This window comes from Anser cygnoides, chromosome 2 (assembly GCF_040182565.1).
Source record: "Anser cygnoides isolate HZ-2024a breed goose chromosome 2, Taihu_goose_T2T_genome, whole genome shotgun sequence".
NCBI lineage: Eukaryota > Metazoa > Chordata > Aves > Anseriformes > Anatidae > Anser > Anser cygnoides.
This window is the reverse complement of record NC_089874.1, coordinates 81,781,250-81,796,253: the sequence shown is the minus strand read 5'-3', so window position 1 is coordinate 81,796,253 and position 15,004 is coordinate 81,781,250.

Sequence of the window (15,004 nt, the reverse complement as noted above, 5' to 3'; positions counted from 1 at the left end):
GGAACAGCATCATTACACAGCAACACTGCAGAGGAGAAAATCAATGCCAGCTCCCAGTGATGTGATGTCTTTTGTACCTGGATTCATAGGTGGAGATTTTATCCTCCTCTAGAAAGTTACAGAAGCAGAAGTTTTTCCTACTGTCCCCCAATTGCTTGCAGGTATTGTTTACAGAGCAAGAAAACAAATTTGGAAAACAGCTAAGGTTTAACCACTTCAACAAGGAGAAGTAAAAATTTGACTATATAGAATCCACTGCTAACATTACTTTTCGAAAACATTTTTTCCTTGAGAAACGTATCATCAGTATTACAAGTATTGCAAGGAGGCACTGGAGGGTCCAGAAGGCACAGGTAAAGGGGGATTCAACAGGCAGCAGCACCCTGCACACTTTCCAGTCTCATAGCTAGCTAATAGGACGTTTCCAGATTTTAAATTGCCAGGTTTTCTTCCTCCTGCAGCCCGATGGAGGGGTTTGTTAGAGTGAACCGTCTGTGCCACCATGTGGAAGCTTGCAAGTAGTACAGGAGTACAAGCATCCAGAGTTGGTAGCATTCCTGTGCCAAGCCTCATCATTTAAGTAAAAAACCCGGCCAGTATTGCAATTCCCTGCCAGCCTGGCTGCCTGTAGGGAATCACCCCAAATGACACGCGGTCAGGGAAGAAGCTTAATTTCTTCGGTCTGATCTGCCAGTGGGTTAACATAACAATACACCACCACATTCCCAAAATTTACTCCCGAGTTTGAGTACACCCGGACTTTGTGGCATTTGTAATCTGGAGCTGTGTTTGCTACCCTCACATCCTCTATAAATTGCTGTTGACTAATGAGCAGAAAGGCAAGTGTTTTTTCAATAAAATACACATAACAAAATGGTGAAGGAGGAACTGTCAGCAGATACAGCTCAAATGCATTAACTAAAAGCAGTTTAGCTGCTTGAAAACCATCTGCATCTCAATGCAGGCAGTTGTAGGCAATCCCAGGGCAGTACACATACATTTTTAAACCATTCAAGGACTACATGCAGTCAGAGTTAGAGAAAAAAAAATGCAGACACTAAAATATATAATTTTTGCATAGACTAGAATATTAATGCCAAAAAAGAAATGAGCATCTCAGCCCTGAGTACTCTGTGAAGCTTTTCAGCCATTTATGCCCTATGAACTGTTGTGGATATGCAACTTACCTAAACAATGTACTTGGTACTGCTAATACATAATTCAGAAGAGAAAGCTTGTCATGAGTACCGTTCCAAAAATATTTGTTTGCTGTACTGTATGCTTGTTTAAGCTATCAGAAAGGTTTCTGCACTTATCACATACTCCAAAGAGGAGCTAGTTGGAAAAGAAATGAGTTTAGCAGGGATGCATGCATATTAACATAACCATTGTTTATTTCTGCACCTTTCTCTGTTTTTATGCATTAAAAACAAAGCGAAGAAAATCCCTAGCCCTTCATAAAGACTAACGCAATAGCATAAAACATAGGGAAAAGTAATCAAAGTTGTTAATTGTCGCTCCCTAGTTATGTTCTTACACACATATATATGCACAGATTTATGTGTACATACATAAATGAATATACATTTATATCTACTATTCCTTACACTCATGAGAAAGGGAAAAAATACTCTGAGACCTTCCTAGTTCTCTATGGGAAGAGCTGTCATTTTAACATCTACTAATAGGAGTCTACTGTGGCTTCCCTGGGAGGCCTGGGTTAAAGACTGTTGACAGCACTCTCTGACAGCAATGAAGCCTTCAGTTCCCAACCTGGGCATGCAGAAAGCAAGGGACAGTGAAATGAGGGACAATGATATTGTCCTGAAGTTTTCCAGCATTACTGGTAGGTAAACATTTTGACGCAGTTTTATACAGACCAAGACTGAGTGAGGTCCTATGAAATTTAATCTGATTATCACTAAAAGAGTAGGCTGTCTCCATATTAATTATACATATTAAAAAACTTCAGAGGTGCACAAATATCACTACATTGTAGTCATCATTAAGTCAGCCAAATTAAGTAAGATGTAAGTAGTACTATTAACCTTCTAAGTCTGACTTTCTATGCAATAGCCCATCTTTAGCTAACATTTATGTCCTGACTGTTTTCTGAGCAACATTTGAGACTGATTAGTTACATACGGACATAGAGACCGTATTAAAAAAATGAATTTAGAAAACTGACATTAGAACTTCCTCTCCTTCCCATGATGTCCAAAAAAAAAAAAAATCAGCTGTAGGCACCTTGCATAGGAAACCAAACTTCTTGCAGGATAGAGATCCTGTACATTCCCAAGAATGAATTTAGGCTGTATAGTGACTGCTATGGGAAGCTGAGCCACAGATCCTACAGCAACTGCATCATGAGACCCTGCAGGCATAAGGAGCTCTGGTGCCTGGTGTACTGAGATGGAAGCCAGGAGATTCAAGATTTCACTCCCTGATCAGCCAAAGACTGTCTGGTCTTGAGTCCCACACTTTCTACCACCTATTTTGGTTGTAAGACACAAAGGGCAAAGAAAATACCCAAAGTCCCCGGGCTTGCACAGTGCCAAGTAAACTAAGTCAAGCTCAGTGTCATGCCTCAGTATGCTAATGCAATGCACTCAGAAGCAAGTTGCTTATAGCACGAGAGCTGTCACCACTTTTATCCTTGCTGCCTACAGTGGAGGCCAAAGGGGTCCTTAGACCCCTCCATGTACGAACACTGGCTGCTGTAGCTCCAGCTCCATGCAATGTGTCACTGCTGCTTTATCCTTGCCAAGGTCAGGACCCATGTCATTCAGCATGTGAGCCTCTGCCTCTTGGCTGCACGCCATCCAGACCTTCTTCAATCTCGCTGCCACAAGTCAGGAGCGCTCAGTCCCAGCTCACGTTGCTCATACTCACACTGCTCATACAGCAGCCAGAACCTGGCCCAGGGTGAGGCACAGAGCCTGAAGAGCAGCCTCTTCCTGAACACAATGCCAGGCGCCTGCTCTGCTTTGGCTGGGCTCTTCCTCCCAACCCAGGGCAGAGCAGCAGCACCACGCCAGGGGCACCCTCAATCCTTGCTGACTCCAAACACATCCCATAACCCCCAGCCAGCCTCTGGCCAAGCATCACGAGGAGATGGAGGAGAACCTATGACACATCATAGTGTCTGCTGGTGGTTAGCTTCAGTTTTACCATGCCATTGCACTGCATTTGTCCAGGCATGGACACTATTTTATTTCCAAGTGCACCAAGGGGACCAGGGAGAGATTCCTCATTTCTCCTGCCTAGTCCAGCAAAGTAGATGGAGACATGATGTAAGATATCATATGCTCTCTCATATCTGAGGTTTCAGAAAGAAGTGAGGCATGCTGCAGGCCTCACTTTAACAGCCCAGTCATGCCCTGAATGAGGTGAAAGTCGACACAAGCGGCAGTTGCTAAGTAAGAATAGTGAAATCCTATCTGTGCATGCAGGAATTGGCCTGGGAGTTCAGACCACAGCCTCTTCTTTTCAAGGTAACTCTAGCAAGGATGAAATAAAGTAGAAGACATTTAATGCTAAGGAAGATAATTATGCTGCTTTTTACTATTATTGAAACAACACATCTATTAAAACAGACTCAATGAAAGTTAAACAAGCTCACTAACATCTTCAATTTCATTTGGTAATCCAAATTCTGGAGACTTATGGGAAACAGCAGAGAGAAGCTCTCTACCTCCATTAATGTTTTATGTCAGAGTTAAATTTTATTCCAGAACTGCCTTGTTTCAGTCTCAGAGTAGTATTGTAACATCGTAGAGGCGACTGTGTAGAGTAGTTTAATTACTATCAGATGGTTAGATCAGTGTGAAAGCACAGAGCTGGTATTGATGAACAAGCCAACAAAATTAAACCACTCACTGGAAGCTGTTCCTTAAATACTTCTGCAATGACAGAAGAGAATTGAATTCATAGATTAAAATTTCAAGCAATGCTTACTATCTTTCTTTAAAAAAAAAAAAAATCACTAGAAAATAGGTGGGATTTTCAGAGTTACTTCAGCAACTAGGGTTCCTACACCTCATTTGCAGAAAAGCCTTAAGTGCCAGGAAGCCTGTATTTGATAAACTCAGGTATGTTTCCTCCAGATACACTCAAACATTAGAAGGTATTCAAAAAAAATCTCCTGAACTATTTCAGCAAAGACAAGATGGATTAAACTTCAAATTAGTTTTCCTGAGATTTACAAACAGGGTGCAGGGATCTTCTCACAATGTAGAGACTGGCTTCCAGAATTACTAAAGTAGTTTCTAATAAAGCCCCTGCAATCTCAGGTTTTTCAGCTACAAGAGTATAAAATTAAGGTATGTGAAAATGTATGATACAAGCCGTGGCTAGCAACATTCCTAGAGAGCTCATTTCAATGGTTACATGGAAATGACCACCCTAAGATGACTGGAGAAAAGAACTTCACAACCTATGAGTCCTTCCAACCTGATTTCTCATGTTTCTATGGGATAAAATAAGTTTTCATAGCTGCAAGTTCCTTCCTGCAACTCTATGAACTCGGCAGAAACTGCCATGAAAAACAAGAGATGTGGAACCCCACATAACGACAGAGCCTCAGGATGCAGGACCAAGGGAAGAATGACTGCCTGTTAGCTAGTCCAGTAGACATTAGAGGAAGAGTTGAAGCACTCACAAGGTGTAATTTCCAACAGGCATCCTGTTAGCAATTGATTCATTGTGGACCCAACAATAAACCTGAACCAGCACCAAGCTCTCACAGCCCAGCTTGTGGGAACATGTTTTCTTGCTTCCCTGCATGGACACAAGGTCCTCGAGAGACCAGAGCCAGCATTGCTCTCCGTGCTGGGCAGTGTCAGAACTGCTGTTCATTAATGTAGTAAAAATCTCATTTATTGATTTTCTTCCTGAGCAATGCAACACAGAAGGAAGTTACAACTCTTTTCATATTCGTGAACAGTGAGTAAACTGGGGCTCTGCTGAAGGCAGTCTGCTTTGCTGTTCAGATCAAAATTATCTCTAGTCAGCTTTACTGCATGGCAGTGTCATGAGGCCAGGACGGCTTACATTCGATACCAGGATCCCCTACCAGCCCACGCTTTATCGCTGGCTCAAGTTTTCATCCCTTTCTTGCAGGCTCACTGCCTGTGGCCCACTACCTTCACACCCCCGGCACAGCCGACAGAACAAGCAGGTGTTCTCTTGACGATGAATTGCTGGACAGACTTGTCCAGTGGTAATGTAAACCTCTACTTCCTAGAATCACTAATAATGCAAGGCACTTCCACATATAGGGTATCAAAGTCAATATGTTTTAGAACACCTTTCTTCTCCAAACGTGCCGAGAATCAAGTCTCTCAGGGGTAAGCTTCAAAGACCTCCAAAATGAGAAGTACCCAAAGCTATCACTTACTTTTGAAATCTGAATGAAATCTAGTTTTATGACCACTGTTGGTATTGGAAAACAGAAGTGTCTCTGTTCATCTAGAGTCATAGCATGTATTCTGCCAATAGCTCAATTTCAACTTTTTTTTTTTTTTTACTTGAAATGCGTATTAAGTGAGATGTTCCTAGTTTTATTGTTGGAGTAATTTAACTGAGCAGCAAATCATTGTGTAAACTTAAGATACTACTGACAATGCAGGCTTTTGAAAAAAATTAGATTTGATGCACTGAATTATAGGAGAGCTGAATTAGTCTGCTTACGAGAAACACTAACATTTCATATAAATGGCCCAAAAGAAGAAGAATTATGTTAAGACTCTCAGTGGGTAGACAAAACAGGTTTTTAACAGCATGAAACGTTCCTCTGAACAGACAATTTCTTAGTCCTACCCTGCTGAAATTAATGAGCCTACTTAGAGGCAAAGAGGAAAAGGAATCCACTTTTTGTTTTCCATTTGGCATTTAGGAACAAATGAAATCAACTTGTATGATAATTCAAGGAATAAAACAATGATTTGCCAGCTTTTCTCACATCTTAATAAAACACAGTAATTAAATCCACTATGGTGATGACAGCATTCATTGGGTAGTTTTTTGAATAGTTAATTTTATCTTGCATATTTTGGAGTGCCAAACAATGATAAGTAAAATTGTTTATAATAATCTGAGTATGGGGAGGATATAAAAACATTAAAAAACTTTTTAATGACAGAATACAAGTGGGGACAGTAAAATAACCTTCAATATGGCAATCTCCCTCCAAACTATGAGGGTGCCTGAAGGGAGATCATTTTTTCAAAGCAGTAAGTGAGAGAAGATCTTTCTCCACTCAGACATGTTACAGGGCAGTCTAGGTCTGCCTCCGCTGAGGGGATGGAAAGGCACTGGGGTTTAACTGAAACACAAAACAATGTGATGAGCAAGAGCACTAGGTGGAGCAGGTGGGAAGGAAAGGATAAAAACAGGAGGCAGAGAGGGATGGAAACAGTGGTGCTGAGGAGCAGATGCAAACTGTTGAAAGAAAAGGAAAGATGATAACATCCCAACAGAGCTGAATCCAGGTCAGGATGAGTAACATTTAAAGCCCACACAATTCTCTGTACAAGTCGTATGTAAAATTGCCATAGGGCTATAAAATGTCTCCTCTTCTCCTTTTACTGTTCACTACTGGAGTTTGAACAACTTCAGTGTGAGGGAGAGGCATAGCCTGGCAGGTTTCAGAACAGGACCAGAACCATCTGCATCAACATCCCGAAAGAGACCGATGGACATTCATACTGAAAGCAAGAAATAAGGTTTTTTCACTGCTGCCTAAGAATGACAGATGAAAGTATACTAGAAGACTTTGCTTAATATTACCCCTTGATACAGTTTTCACAAATCATTACGCACTTTTACAAGAGAGTAAGCAGTTCTAAAAGAACCTCTGTGGTCTTTCATCACCATCTCTAACCCACATCATACAAACTGTACTTACCTTTATATTCTGAATGTACATATTAACCAGCAAGTGGTCCTGTACAAATTGAAATGACCCCTGAAATACCCCTTTGCTTCTAATTACAAAGTACATTTTGCCAGGAAATCTATCCAAGTTACGAGAATCATGGACTTAAATAGCACAGATTAAAAAACAAAATCTTTTCTTGGAAACTAGTTTAGAAATGATTTACTGTTTGTACACCTGCAAGAGATGTGATAAGATTTTTTCCAGGCCCTAAGTGATCTGTACCCTTGATCATTTAGGCATCTCCTATTAAGGAATCTAAATTAAATTAGCTTTTAAAACACAGGGTTTGTTTTCTATGTTTATTTCAGTAAATCGAATTTGCTCTCTTGCTGTTAGAGTACAAATAGGTCAATAAAGAGAAGGCAGGGGTAGTACTGGGAGTTATACCCATTGCAAGATAAGGGAAAGAGAGCACCTAGTGGGTGAGAACCATATCATGCTGGTGTCATATCCCAAAGGACATAGCTAACACTGTATTGACGGAATAAATTAAAGTGAGCCTAGAAAACCTGTTTGAAGTAAATAGTCACAATAGCATTCAGGGGATGGAGTAGGTTATTCCAGGTCACAATTCTGTTGCCATTAGTTTCTATCATTCAGTTCTCCCGTTCGTTTACAATACAAATTTTGTTATTTAAACAGATCTGCATGCTACCTATCATACACACACCACTGCTTAAGAGAAGGGTAACAACTTCCAAAGAGAAACAATTAGAGCTTTAATCACTTTAATATTAGGACACTTAATGAAGCAATCCAACAGTAGCATCATTTTACAGCAGAGAGGACTGTACTCTGACACCCATCTGCCAAGTGCCAAGGGAAATGATGATATTTTCCAACTCTTTGATGAAGCAACACGAAATACATGGACTCTCCTACAGGGCAGCTGTTATGTTCTCCTCAGATGGGCATTCAGCAGTAAAATATATGAGCTTGAGGAGAAATATTAGGGTATACATCGCAAAAGTTTTTTTTTCTCTCTCTCGCCTTCACTGAGTTGCCTCCAGGTGGCGCAAATCTTTCTCAAAAGGAAACACAAAGGAGCAGACGTGAAACTATCTGAATCATTTCTAACACTATGTAAACGTAATGGTAATGTTTCTAATACCTGTGCAATTAGTCCCAACCGCCTTAGTAGCTTTAAGTTTATCTACCTTTGCTCATCTGCAAAGACAGAGCTGGAGCCCACTGGAAAATAAACAATTTGAATAACTGCGAAGGGAAACCTTACACTGGAACACAGACATGTAAGACAGCCTACAAGACTCAGCCAGTGCTGCAGACATAAATTGCAGATGAGAGCATATGAACACATCAGAAAGCACAGGAGACCTGAAGTATTCAAACTAAAAAGATGCAATGATATTTGCTACAAAGACATGACACAGTGCAGCAGAAAACAGCCAAGAACACAGACAAACTGCCAAGCACACCTTCAAAGCTCCAGTTTGATGGTAAAGAAGAAAGCTGCAAATAAAGGCCTCTTAAGCTCTCTCTATTCTACCTACTTTGCTGACGAGAAGGGGAATGCTCTTTTTATAGTACTCGGTTCCAGCTACTGGGCTCAGAACAAGAAACTAGATCTTAGCTGCAAAGCAAAGGTAGTCTTTACATCAATTTACAAGAATTAAAGTTTAAGACACCACCACAAAAATGAGAAATTCAGCTGAAGATGCAGCATGCAGTGAATTTGGGACTTTGCAAAGTAGTAATGAATCTCACAGGTAAGGCAAGTGCTGAAAAAACCTGTGCTTTTTCTAGCACATACTAAAGACTACAGTGTATTTCTAATCTTGGAAGGAATGATAACATTTGGCTAATACAAAGTAGGAAATTACTGCCGTATTTAGGTACCTCTAAGTCAAGAGATTAATTATCACAAATCTTTGCCAAGTCTTTCAGTTTCTTCAAGGAAGAAGTCAACATCTGGTTTCCTGGTTACTGGTTTGGAGAAAACCATTCTGAAAGAGTTGGTTTTGTCACCTTGTGGCTGGTAGTTAACTATTTTCATTCCTTCTTGTATCATCAGTGGTTTGATCTTGGGAGCAATCTTAATACAAGGTGGGAATGGAGTGTGGTCATTTTACCTTTTCCCAAAAAAGGAGGAAAATAATTTTCTCCCTCCCCACTACATCTGACTTTGCAGTATAATCTAGGATACAGTTCAACCCAGATCAAAACATTTCACAGGGAAGTGTCCAATGGAAGAAAGGATTTGCTGGGAGAAGATCAATGCATTATTTTAACTGCTTAGTTACATGTGTCCTATGGTCTTTACTGATGCCAGAAAGATTTCTGTCTGAAGAAGGGGGTAGGTGGGTTGGGAGTGAATAATCAATACAAAGAAATAAAGTAGACCCCTGCATCTGAAATCATCCGATAAAGGATTAATGCCAGTGTTTCATTCTGAGGATTATCTGATGAGTATTTGATGTGACTAATGCTTTCAGTAGTAATATTTCAGTATTACAGCTCTGTGACTACTCAGATTACCATTTCTTTATTAGTTCCAAACCCCGATAAGTTTTAGCATTGGTAAAACAAACAAGGGAGGTACCTCACATGGGCATGCTGTCCTACCCCACTGCAGTAAGAGATCACTTACTCCAACACATTCTTCCTACCTCTCCTTCCCTGCCTCATCTTGCAGACTCCTGCTGATCCCATTGATGCAGAGGCTATGCACTTCTTTCCACTCTTTCCTGACTCTTCCAAAGCACCACAGAAGGTGATCATAAATCATCTTTAGTCCCCCACTTGTAGACCACTGCAGAGGTGGAGAGGTGCATGGTTCATGCACCATGATGACTTTGCTGGCTAGGTGATTTAGGCAGCAACTCAGGACAAATTACAGAAGACCGGTTGTATCAACAATTTTTTGTAATGTTAATCTAACACACTCAGACTTGTGCTACTTCTGGGGTATTAAAGCAAACTTTTCTACCATCACAACCACTTTCAGAACTGTTTCTCATTTTATTTGGAAAATTAATGTATGAGGTTTCATTTCTCTTTGGATTTGTCCAGTTCTACTTCTGACACTGTTGCTCTTTACACACAACCCAAACACACACTGCTCAGTTTTCTCTTGAACTCAGTTCCTTGTAAAGGTACCCAGCAAGTTCAACAAATCTGTTATCAGTCTCTTGAATATCAACACATTTAGAGAAGCAGCTATTGCAATGACAAACATTCACTATATATTCCATAAATGATAGAAAATTACAGGTTACACTGGCCTGAGAACTTTGTGTTACGCAGAACATGCCAGTCTAGAGTATGTCAGCAATATCTTTATAAAAGTAAAAAGCTGTTATGAAATAACGCCATTTCTTGAATAATCATTGCTTTTGTTTGCCTTTTTATTATTATTTAATTAAAACAGCACAAGATCTATAAGGAATCTAGCCAGCTAAGATTGCCAGTGATGCACGTCCACTTTGGTTTTGCCTTTTAACTAATGTATTAATCACTAAATGGGAAATTATACTAAATCAGTCCTTTAGCTCTTTTGGTTTAGATTTCAGGGTTTTAGGACTTTGCCTTACACCCTGCCTTAAGTATTCCTTGATTTTTTTATTTTTTTGAATATATCCAACTTGTTTTCATGGATTATAAATCAAGAAAATTAGAATATTGAAGTGCATAGATTTTACTATAGATCACAATATAACATGATTACGTCTCTACTATGTAAAAAGAAAGATTAGAGCAGAAATGCCTTTTTCTTTTTTAAATATGATGTACTTTTTCACAACAGTTGTCATTGTGATTAAATTATAAAAAAGCAAGCATGCACATTTTACTCCTCATATTTTCTATGTCAGCCTCTTTATGCAGTGTATGCTACTATGTATGGGAAACGTGGTTATCTAACAAACAAAAAGCTACTGTATTCTAAATAAAACTCAAGTTCCATACATACACAGAATTATTTGGAAAATTAAAACTGGCAACATCCTCTCAAGGAAAGGGACAAGATGTTTTAAGTTTTAAAGGCTGGAGATGTTTGGAAAACAAAGCTACACAAATAGAAGCATGGACTATTGCTATCATGAAGCTGAGAAAAATAGAAGATTATCATGGAGCTTTTCAGCTGCTCATGGGTTCCATACAAACAGTAGGATTTCAATAGGAACTTATGGTTTCAAACTGAGTTCACCTACATTTAGTCACAAGTTCCACTTGTCTTCAAAATTACTTTAGGATCTCTGAACAGTTAAAGGAAAGATATTTGCAGAATGTTCAGCTTCACCATTTGGGAAACAGGAAACCTACATGCTTAAATTTAAACAGGACAATTAATTCAAGTAACTCTGGAGAGAGAAGATGAAGTCCCTAGCCATATAATTCTAACATGAATTAGACTCATAATAAAATAGTTCCTGCAACACTAAAATTTACTTATATTTTTAGTTCTAAATATTTAGTAAAAAAAAATCTAGAATAAATCTGTGTTTTCAGAGTCCTTTCCTACCTTTGCTTTCCATGTTAGCCAAAGCTTTAAGACGTCAATGTCAGCTACACTGAATTGTCTCATCCCATGTCAAAAGCTGTATCACACTATTCGTTCTTCTGCGCACATCTGGTTACAGGTTTGTAGAAGACCTAGTAAAGCAATATGATAGTCATTTTTGAAATGGCATATGTACAAATAACTAGGACTATTTATTTTTTTACAGTTTAAAAGACAAACAGGATTAAAATCTCTCCTTGCTCAAAGTCATACCTTCATAAACTGAAGAAAAATAAACCTTAATGAAGCAGTGAGTAGATCTGGCTTAAAACTATGAAGATTAACAGAAAAACACGTGAGAAGGAATCACATGATGTTAGAAATGATCATTCTCATATCTGTGTTTCAGGCATTTGATTTTACCATTAAAATAACAGGTTTCCCATTGTTCCTGTTGCTAAGAATGACAGCACATATCTTGGTAAACTGAACTACTAAATAAGCAAACCTCTTTACTTCTCATAGCAGCTTCTCATAGGCACATTGAATGCATTTGCCATATAATGCCAAGGTTACAAATATAGAGCTCCAAACCCCCACTGGTAGTTAATCAAAACCAACGGAAGCCACATTCCCTGTGTGGGCTTCAAGCATCTCCATGAGAGGTTGGTTGCTGCATTTTGAAAGCTGCCTCATGCTGAGTACTGCAAGAATTATTTGCATAAAGGAATAGTGAAAAGTAACTAAAATGCTCTAAATTTACACCTTTCTTTGCTGCCTGTTGACTTCTGCTGTAAATAAAACACACACACATACTCAACTCTGCATACTGTAGTAAAGCACCTAGCAGCACGAGGAACGATTTAATTTTTACTGAGGTATATTCTGCTTGCCAGGCATTCATGTGGCAAGCAAGCTTTGCTGTCAGAAGAACAGCAGCTTCCATAGATATTTTAATGAAGAGATGGGTGCGGTGAATAGTCTATTATTTTGATTTATACAAAAAAAAAGAATACTTAGAATAACAAGTAACTCTTGGGATGTGATAAATCCCCTTTTAAATCTCTCCATTCAGTCTACTTCCAAATATTTGCAACAGCTCAGAAAAAGAAGCCTGGGCTTGTTGGAAAAATCCCAAATTCAAATATTATACCATACAAACTCAGCAATTCTGTCTTTCAATTATAAATCTTTAAATTTATAAATGCATATTTAAATCTAAGCTTGGCTAATACCACTTTGCGGAACTATTTGCTCTTCTTAGGGGGAGAGTTTTCCAAAATCTAGAACCAGTCTCAAAAGACATCACCTTACTTTTCAGGTGTTTCCCAAAAAAATAACATTATGTGTCTAAATCATTGAAAGACATGCATCCGTTTTATGCTGTTTTTGAATATTCTCTGTCTTTTTTAAACTGTTGAGATCTGATCAATGTCCTCACACATCTCTCCTCTCTGGAGCACACCCACATGGTAGGATGTCAGGGAGGCTCCCAGGAACATGGCTCTCTACTCATTTGACCCCAACAGAATAGGAAAGCTTCTCCTCTTGACTACATGAGGGCTCTGGAGCAGGAAACAAACCAGAAGATGCAAATAGCTACACAAGCTATCAGAAAGCTGAAAAAACCCAAGTAGTTGAACTGGATTTGCTCTGCCCTGATGCTTGTCTGAGCTGCAATCCAGCTTTCATGCTTGTAGCATTAATGGGATCTCAAGGCTGCTCACAGGAGCCACCCAAAGCACGGTGTGAGAGAAGGGGTGGCCTGCTCAGGTTACCTTTTCACAGACAAAGAAGACTGGGCACTGAATCAGCGCCCCCATCAGCCTGGGCAGCTTCTAAGTAACAGACAGGGCCCTAAAGATCAAATATAATGCAAAGCAGTAACCAGATGTTCATGACTGAGTACTCCAAATTGTTCCTGTGTAGATAAAAGCTTACTAAGCAGTTATGCCTAACCACCAGTTAGCATAGCATTTAATTTGTGCTATTCATTATGGCTATGCTATTTACCACAGCGCAGTATAGATTTCCCAGACAGTATTAGGAACCTACCTTCAGCAGCACCCTGGGTTAATTTGCCCTGATTCTGTGATTTAAACTAGTTGCATATACCCATATGGCACTGCAGTCCTTAGTACAATTAGAACTGCAAGCTTTTTCAGAGTGTAAACTGGGGACACAGGATAACAAGTGAGGGTACAGAAATGGGGATGTATCGCTCTTATGAGGAAAATACTTCCAGAATTTTGAAGGGAAAAAAAAAAAAAAGAGGGCCAATGGTCATTAAGGAAATATGTTATTGTGAAATATTTTAGCCAGAAACATCAGCTTGATAAGCTATAACGCAGCAGGAAAAGGACATACATGAAAGGTATTCTAGAAAATGAATGCAACTTAGGGCAAAGAAATCAAAGAGATGGGCTAGATTTATTCATTTATTTTAAAGGAGAGGCCAGGATAAAACACCTCCTCCACCCCCCCCCCTTCTCTGTCATAGTATAGAGACAGGAAAAAGAGAGATTCAAAACAGCAGCAACATGGTGAGAATGACAAGAAAAAAAAAGAACTACTCTGAATGAAAAAGATACACAGTGCACTTGTGCTCACCTTTCAATACTGTTGAGTTTAAGAGTGTTTCCTAGACACCTGCAGGCCACCACCCCATGCCGCCTGCATAAAATGATTGACTTATGCTCATAATAGAAGGGGGAAAGATTTGCAACCATCATTAAACGTTTAATTTTAGGAATGAAATCTATTCAATGAATCATTCACATATTACACAGATAGAAACTAAAAAAGGAAAAGGAACTCACAGCTTACTGTCTTCCTCCAGAACAATGATAGAGAGGAGGAAAATATATTAAAAAAGAAAAGAGACTGATGACATAGAGTAAGTGTTATAAAGGGCTGCACCATGCCAGTGTTTTTCTATACTATTCTAATATTTAGCATAGCAGATAATAAAACAGTTGCATTTGACTTGGTTTTAAGTTATATAGAGTGTCTCACTGGCTCCAATATGGTTTAATATATCAAGTAAGATGAGCATTGTGGTACCATTAAAAGAACCAAAAAAGTTTATACTGGTCACCCTCATTCCAATCCACATTTCCGTGTTTTCAACAAAAAACACAATTTCATCTGAAATTAAGTTAGGTCTTTAGCTACAACTAGTTGGGTTATGTGGGTACAGGAAAAGAATTTGCCCGTGTATCCACTCTACATTCTTTATTTGCTGTAATCTTCTGTTTCAAATATCCTGACCTCCCACCTCTGAAGTGCCAAATAGCAGCTACCCGAACAAGGCTCCTCTACACCAAAGTTTGGTAATTTTTCTCACATTAGACTGAAATCCTTTTCATAGTTAGTAGATGTTTGAGTATATTTACTGGACACAGACATTTCAGTAGAGTAAGTTCATTATAGTTCTATTATAAAATGTAATTGTACTGTGGAAGAAGTGAGTGCTACACACATCAGATACAACTGCTTACGTGTAACAGACATTTCCCTAAAATGACTTCCTAATACTAGGCATGCAAGCCTAATAACAGAATCTAGAATTTTCAGTAGGGGCTGATAGTCTAGAGCTCCTGTAA